The sequence below is a fragment of the Mytilus edulis genome, chromosome 14 (assembly GCF_963676685.1).
Source record: "Mytilus edulis chromosome 14, xbMytEdul2.2, whole genome shotgun sequence".
NCBI classification, from domain to species: domain Eukaryota; kingdom Metazoa; phylum Mollusca; class Bivalvia; order Mytilida; family Mytilidae; genus Mytilus; species Mytilus edulis.
In genome coordinates, this window is record NC_092357.1 from 33,161,202 (window position 1) to 33,170,780 (window position 9,579).

Consider the following 9,579-nt stretch of genomic DNA (forward strand, 5'->3'; position numbering starts at 1 on the left):
TCTATTTTCAAACTGTACCGTTAAAGTATATGACGTCATTAAAAAAATAGTGTTATTTGTGACGTTTATGTCTAAGACGTCGAAATGAAGTAACCTGCAGGTACTTGAAAATACCCTAATAAATGGAGTTCACATCGTATCAAAATCATTACATGTATACGCAACTGAGCAATATGCCGTGAATGTATAAATTGGCGCATAATAATTCATTTATTCATAATTTTATGATTATTTTTATATTGTATTATAAAATGTTTTCACGTTTCACGTATGCCATCCATCCCGACATTTGGGCAATATTTTTTTCAATAAAGTCCAATTATTTTTACTTTGCTAATACTTGAGATTTGTCAGTCGACAGCATGGAGAACATTTCAGGCTGCATGTTGGGAATATCAACCCGGAGGAAACGGTCTACTAAAAACCTTACTAAAAACCTTACCCAGAATGAATTAGAATACATTAGGCATACATCTTTATAATTCGTCTTAAAAACACGACATGAGATTATTTATGTGATAGGTGTTACATTAAAAACTATTCAACTATCTAAATAAAATCAAACTTGAGAGTGACCTACTCCTTGAATTCTCATTTAGATTTCCATGCAATGCTTATAGTTAGTTGTGCCTTAAATAGTTGCTGCTTCATGACATAGTTGCTGCTTCGTGAAATATTTGCTACTAGCTGAAATATTTGCTTTGAGATGAAATATTTGCTATTAGATGAAAGAGTTGTTGCAGCTTAAATTAGATGAAGAGTTGTTGCCGCTTGAAATGGTTGCTGCTACGTAAAATAGTTACTGCTTCATGACATATTTACTGCTGCATAATATGTTTGTTGATGGATGAGATATTTGATGCCGTATGTGACATATTTGAAGCTGGATGAAATATTGGTTGCCTTATAAAATATTTGCTGCTGCTGTTTGTTGTTAATCAGACCCTATTGATTGATATGTTTATTTGCACATTAAAACTTTAGGCAAGAGGGCCGAAAGAAACCAGAGGGACATCCAAATCATAGATAGAAAATAAACTGACAACGCCATGTCTAAAAAAGAAAAGTTGTTTTAACAGAATGGGCTCGGAATTGTATGCAAATGGATTTCTTAATGCTAGTTATACAGCCAATAACTTTTTAGATGCCAACTAAGAACAGAATAGCCCTTCAAAATTCGAATTCAATTATCATAACAGTTGTATAGACTATTTTATATTTTATCGGTCAGTTTTGATTTTTATGCATATAAAAGTAAATGACACATACTTATAAGATCCTTTCTGGTTAGGATGAAAATAGTGAATAGAATACATTTTGTGTTAGTTTTTATGTCCGGAAAGGAAAACAGAAGATTTTATCATCTATGCCGATTTAGATAACCTTGTATACATTTTAAATAACGGAAGGCCATTTCCTTTCAACATATGTTACCTATTGTCAGTAGGCGTACGTTAAGTTGAAACATAAATACGACCTTGAAAAATCTATCAATTACTAAGTGTTTTGTTTCAATATAAAGTATTTTATGACAAAAGGTATCTATCAGTTTATACCTAATCACGACCTTGACAAATATATCGCTAATGTTAAAAAGTTGCCTTTGATCTTTCTGTGTGATAATTTGTCTATTTCAAGCTATTTAGATGTGTATGAAAGCCTAACCTGCCAAAGGCTTTGCAATTCTATTTTTTATAATAACTGATAATAAACTCATCATAGATACCAGGATTAAATTGTACATTTACACCAGACGCACGTTTTGTCTAGAACAGACTCATCAGTGATGCTCGAATCCCAAACAGTTAAAAAAAAAAGCCAATTAGAGTACGAAGTTGAAGAGCATTGATGACCAATCTTAAAAGATTTACCAAATACAGCTTTGGTACTCTATTCCAGAGGTAGAAAATCCTTAGTATTTCAAAAATTCCGAAGTTTTGTAAACAATAAATTTAGAAACATGACCATATATAATGATAATTCATGTCAGCACACAAGTGATGACTACGGGGTTGGTGATACTCTCGGGGAATTAAAACTCCACCAGCAGTGGCATCGACCCAGTGGTTGTTAATAAACTCATCATAGATATCAGGATCAAATTTTATATTTACACCAGGTGCACGTTTCCTTTACAAAAGACTAATCAGTAACGCTCGAAGTATCCTCTTTTGCAGTGGAGTAGTGAGGTTGTAGTGTATCAATTCTTATCACACTGTCATTAAAAAAAAGCAAAAAGAACATAGCTTTTATTTCTGTTATTTATACGAAAGACTCGTGGAGAATAGAATCATTAAAAAAAAACACACATCTTGCTTCATCTTCAATACAGATTTGAACTGACTGCAATGTTGTTTGAACAGTACTGATTTTATCGCATTGAAGATGACTTAAAATTGATTGCAAGACCGAAAATGACTCAATAATTTCTCGTTCAGTCTTTAAAGGGAGACAGCTGTTCAGATCAAAATTCACGTTCCAGATTAAAACGAGTCTACTTCGTTGTCGAGGTGTACGTGTTTTTTTTTTATATAACCTAATGACCAACAATTGAAGATGTCATGATAATAAATAATACGTTAATGATTATCAAAACCATTGCAGAAGCAAAAAGAAAATAACAAAACTAGGCTACGCTTTATTTAGCTGTCTTTATTCATTTATGAATTGGTTAGTGGCAAATATTTTATCAATTTTTCAGAAGAACAGAAGTACAATAAGCTAGTAAGGGTTGTAGGTTTTAATACCTAATCGAAAACGTTTGTATGTGAACGGGCCATTAAATAATTTCTAATGAAAGAAGAAAAGAAATTTTACTATGTAAAAGGCTACAATGATTCCCAAAATGACGAAAGGGCTGATCAAAGGGGCTTAATTCAGATCTTTGGATTCCACATTCCATTCGTTTACAACTACTTAGTTGATTTCTCTACTAGTATATAAAGCCCTTATTTTTTTATTTAAGTTCCCCCCTGAGAATTTGAGATAGTAGTAGTCAGCTGATGTATATGGTAATGAAACCTAGCTATCACACCAGTCTGAGGGTCACTGACTACTTTAAATCCAAGAGCATATGCATTCCAACGTCTCTAGAACTTGAATTGCTAGAGATCTTCATCTTTCTTTTTCGAACTAACGAGTGCTTCCATTTCCTAAAAACAACACTTTAATATAACGATACTATAAACCCTAGCCATCGAAATAGATGCTAAAAAATAACTAACTGCTTGAAAATTATCATAATTTCAAACTTGTCGTCGTTCTTCTAGTCATTATTGATAGCTGTATAGTATTTCGTATATTATCGCGGGAAGTATTTCATCATCAATTCTTAAAAAAACCAGTCATATACAACAGAAACACAATTCAACCCAGATTTACTCAACTAAAATAATATCATGCAATATATTGAAAAGATCTTTAAGAATCATGATAAAATCATTCCAAACATACTAAATATAATCAGAAAATTCCATTTATTTTATTGTAGAAATATAATAGCATTATTTACTTTTACACATTGCTTTATTTCATCGTGACTAGAAGTGTATACGAAACTTCTATGACCGATATTTTATTGTAAATACTACAAAGACACGCCTATTTAAACAGCTCTTAATGATTTCACAACCCCAATAAAAGACGGAAGTATCATTGTAAAGAGCTCTAGATATCAGACTTATTTGTATTAATGCATTGTATGTTTAAAAATATACAATTCATTGTTTGTTCGGAATACTCCATGTCATTGCTATTAACAGAAAGGAACTCAACCAAGTTGATCATGAGACGAACACTATTGTGGTTATATTTCAAAAGAGACTTATCCTGAATCGTGATGTGTGCACTGTATTACTTTATGTTATCCGGGGGAAAACGATTTTTGTAGACTTTTTACATATTTTTAAAACGTATACATGCATATAAGGCTCGTATATCAAAGTAACCCTTCAGTCAGAAATAGGTGTCAGAAATACCACGTGTAGGAAACATTTTGATCGTTGTGAAATCGGAATATAATTCCTTATAAATCTTCGTTTAAAAAAAAGAAGTTTTTAATGACCTTTAATCCATCTGAATAGCCAAAGAAAATATTTTATAAAAACATATAATCATAATTTAAAATAAAAATGAATGTCAGTATATTTTCAATATAGTTCTGTAACAATACTTTCTCTTTCTTTTATATATCAGATGTTTAGAAAGATATATGTTTTAGTTTCCCTGCTTGGATTCATGTTGACGATTGCTAATGTTATGAAACGATAAAGAATACATGTAGCTGTACCAAAGACACTTTCATTTTCAAATATATATATAAGGTAACATAACACGAAAACACCGAACTCCATGCCAAATTCAAAACTCAATCAAATGGCAAAATCAAAAGCTCAAACACAACAAACAAAGTTATAATAATAACAACTGTCATATCCATCACTTGGTACAGGCATTTTCTTATGTTAAAAATGGTATATTTGACTGGTATAATAGCTAGCTAAACCTCGCACAGAATTCCAATATATTGACAACCATGTGTGAGCAAAACATGAAATACAATATTCGGTAAAAATGTCAAAAACAGCCCAGTAGTCATCACTTCGGTGTTGACATGAATATCAATTATGTAGTCATTTTTATAAATTTCCTGTTAACAAACTTTGAATTTTTCGAAAAACTTCGAAAACTAAGGATTTTCTTATCCCAGGCATAGATTACCTTAGCCGTATTTGGCACAACTTTTTGGAATTTTGGATCCTCAATGCTCTTCAACTTTGTATTTGTTTGATTTATAACTGTTTTGATATGAGCGTCACTGATGAGTCTTATGTAGACGAAACGCGCGTCTGGCGTACTAAATTGTAATCCTGGTACCTTTGATAACTATTATATTGTATTGAAATCTTAAATAAAGGCAACAGTAGTATACCGCTTTCCAAAACTCATAAATCCATGGACAAAAAACAAAATCGGGGTAACAAACAAAAACTAAGGGAAACGCATTAAATATCAGTGGAGAACAACGACACAACATTAAAATGCAACACACACAGACACGGACTAAGCATCAGACAAAAACACTATAAAATATAACTCTGTCAACAAAGACAAACCAACATATCATATAGACGTAAACACTCTATAGAAAAGAACATAACCAAACACGAAAGACAAGAATACACAAAATTACCAAAGAACATTATCACAATGTCAGAATGAATGATTAACGCGCCAAGCCAAAAGTATATTTACCAAATATGGGCTAACCAGTGAATGTTAAAATATATGGAGACAAATTAAAAGAAAACATGTAATCAAGATGATGAATATTGTCAGTACGTAGAATATATACGCCAAAACTAGCATGTATTATTTGTGAAGTCGTTTATACGGAATCGTTTTGTTTTAGTATAAAGGACTATTAAATTTTATAAAAAGAATTATCATTGATATGGTCATAACTATAAATTATTTTTGAATTTCTACCCTAGGAACAGATTATCATAGCTGTCTGAGGCAAAAACTTTCAGATATTTCGGTCCCCATTGCTTTTAGTTTATCAGCACAACGGTAACCATGTTTGATGTGCTAAACAGTAGCAAATGTGTTGTCCTGTAATAAGATATATTTATTTTAGTATATAAATAACTCATAGCTGAGAGGGTGATAGAGCCGATTGGTACCCCGAGAAAACATTGTCAACTGCTGTGAAGCCAAGGTTGACAATGCTTTTTCGAGGGGTACCAATCTGCTCTATCACCCTCTCAGCTATGTGTTATCTAATTTATTATACTGAATGTCCTATAATTATTGTCTTTTACAGATACATTTTAAAAGTATTTTCTATGACGTAATATGAAAATGTTAAATATACAATCTTGTACCGTAATCGGTTATTTCGTTTTTACTATTTTATACAATCATTAAAACCACTGTATACTAATTCCCCATAAAATCACTAGTATTTCTTTAATTTAAAACGTCTACATTAAGTCTTTCCAAATGGGAGAATAAACCAGTCATAATATGCTATATTTCACCGCCCTATTGATCCTTGAACGGACATTCATCTTACAAACAATTAGAAATGTATATCTGTACAAATGCAGAATGAACCAGTCTGATTTAGTTTGTAAATAGATATAGGATATACTAGATTAAGGTCATTGAACGTATGTTTTCTCACATCAAAAGACAAATTATAGAATAAGCCAAAGAAATAAAAATCATTTATTATCATAGAAGGTTAAATAATACATATTATTTAAACAAAAGATCAATTTAGACTGAGACAACTCTTTTTTACTGACTCACGTCTTTTGATTTTATAATGCCAAGAAGAGAGAGAAAAGAAAAGATAGGTGTCTATGCAATAGAGAAAACAAATGCTTCTATATACATGAAAAGAACACAAGTGTTTCAGTACCAGCTAGGCTTCCATATAGAACATATTATACAGTAAACTCATCATAGTTACCAGGATTGATTTTTTTTCATTTGCGCCAGACGCGCGTTTCGTCTACCAAAGACTTAATATCGCAGTGACGCTCGATTTTGTGTTTAAAAAGGCCAAAAGTACGAAGTTGAAAAGCATTGATGACGAAAATGTCCTCACAGTTTTCTAAAAAAAAACAAGCAAAAGTAATCTGTTTCTGATGTACAAACAATAAACTTAATCAAGTACATGTAGTAAGAGTCATAATATTACTATCTGAATATGGTATAGTGCCTTACAAGATTTTGTGAGGTAGACGAAATTGACCTTAATACGATCGTATTGACTTTTTTCCACCAAAAATAGGTAGATCGGACATATTTTGACTTTATTTAATGACTTCCTTAGTTTGGGATTAATTGTAATTAGCATGTTCTTATGAGACTCAAAAATGTTGTTTTTTTGTAAGATAATTAATTTTACCTGGCGTAGCCGTGTGTAAAGCGTATTTCGGCATTTCTCTCCGAAAAATGACTTGTTGATTGGAATAAAACGTCTTATTTGCAAACTTTTTCTGTTTTTCTCCACAATTGACTATTAAAAAATAATCTATCTACTGTGTATTTGAAAAATTGTGAAAATAGGAGAATTGGCGATTCTTACCTTTCATAACTATACTTTCATTGATAAAACATAACATAGACTCATCCAGTGTCCAGTTTGATGGTCATTTTAGTTACTGTCACATTCATACACGTTCTGATTTAATCAATAGTCATGTATGAAAAGCAGAAACAGTTTGAAGGTAAACAAATAATAACTTAACCCAATCAAATTGCGTAATATTCAATAACAATGACCGGTCCACATTATAAAAATAATAGGGGTAAACCGGGTAGGGAGAAAATGTAAGACATTCAAAATTCATTTTTTGCAATAACGAATACAAATTTGTCAACCAAAAGTTTTGCTATAATTTCATAAACATGTCGTTCTGTATTGGTACAGTTTTTGGATCTTTCATTTAGGTATTTAAGGCCATACAAAGTTTGGGCTTCAAAACTCCACATAATTATTGACTTTATATAGAAAATTTTTCCTTTTAAAGCATAAAATGTTTCCAAAACAATACGTTACTACAAAGTAAAATCATTTCTCAAAACACTGCAAAAACTTTCATTTCGATTAGTACAGAAAGTATTGTCACAAACTGCGTTGAAATAAACAGTGGTGTAGCAAACATCGAATTCCCTCACAAAATCTTGTTAGGCACTATAGTATGTGTTAAAATTAGTATATAATATAGATGCATCTGTTTAGCTGTGTGAACTTTTTTCCGCTGTTTTGATGACCCATATGTGGCATTAGGCTGTTTTCTGTTCTTTGGTAGGATTGATGTCTCTTTGATAAATTTCCCGTTTTCATTGTAAATTTCGACAATCATTTTTATTTTTTAAATTTCATGCTTTCTATAAATCTTCTAATTTGGCTATTTGTGAAGATTCTCTCCAAAACCTCAGATAGACATGTTCACTGCAGGTTTTATGTATGACTGAGTTACTTTAACTCTGCTTGTTATGCTATCTGACTCGAACATACATTTATACGTGTTTTAAATTTTTGAAAGTTTACAACAGTCGTATCCGTCAGGCAAACTAGGGAAATACCAGCGCACATACCACAATTTGTAATACACATGTGCTTCTTATTAAATACAGCCCAACTATCGTTTGTCTCAATTCTGTTGAATTAAATATTTTCCCGATAATAGCCATGACATAGAGTTTTTATACAAAAATAAGTCTGATATCTAGGGCTCTATAGAATTATATTTCCGTCTTTTTACAAGGGTTGTAAAATAATAAAGACCTGTTAAAATGGGCGTGCTTTCATGATATTTACAATAAAATATCGGTCATAATAGAAGTTTCGTTTCTACCTTTCGTCACGATAACATAAAGATGTGTAAATTTAAATACAATATTTATACAATGAAAATAAATGGAAATTTCTGATTATATTTAGATTTGATTTAAAGATATTTTAAATATATTGCATGATCTTATTTCAGTAATGAACATCATCATTGCTACTGCATTTTCGATAAAATACTCACCCCAGTAATGTACGTATACAACGAGTGATAAACTTACAATAGTGACAACAATTGCAGTGGAGTATTCCCAACTATGCATGTATGCAGTTCAAGCGAACGTTTGGTTTTAAAAAATAATTTCGTGGCGAAACCCTAGATACATGCCAAAGATCGTGAAGTATTATAAGTGGCCCTGTTGTGTTGATAGTTATATAACCATATACATCTGTAGACTACTATTATTTTCAAGTATATCGTCAGAGAACACTTGTATAAGAAATATGTTTATTTTACTATCGGTAAAGCTGGTCCTTGGCACTTTCTCAACAAAACTGGATAAACATTTGAAGCAGCATTTATACTTTTGGAACACCTTAGATATTAATTCAATCCATGGTTTTGGTTCGATTCTGGTTTCTCAGTCTTTATCTGTCTAAGTTGTGTTTTGTGTACTGTTGTTTGTCTTTTCGTCGTTTTTCGGGTTTTTTTTGACATGCCATAGTTAGTTTGTTGATTTTTAATATCCCTTTTGTATATTCCGTCTATCTGGTAAGGATGTTGAGTTTATTTAGATGGTTGTTTTCATTTATTTTGATTTTGAGAGGTTCGTAAATGATGTCGTCATCACGGAAGAGTGTGGAGAATTGAAAGTGTGATTTTTTTAGAGCCATGGAAACATGAAAAACAAAATTAATTTAACCAAGAAGACAGACAAAAAGACAATGTGCCGTTTACACATTGAACAAAAGTACGATGCTGTCAAATTGATCAAAACTAACGTGGATGTAGAAATAATGTCACCTGGACTTCTTCTAGTGATGTGGAGGCATCTATTTAGTTGTACTGGATGTAGAAATAAATAGTCACGTGCATTCTTGTTACGATGCTTCGTGTCAGGATAAAGTGTAAAACCTCTTTGAGGGGTCTGTAGGAGGCCTGTTGCAATCCATTATTTTCCCCTAGCCTCTTTTTCTATAGTTGCAGTCAAAATCTAACATAACGCTCAATTCCTATTCAAAACTAGTACATATTGTATAATATTAGTGTG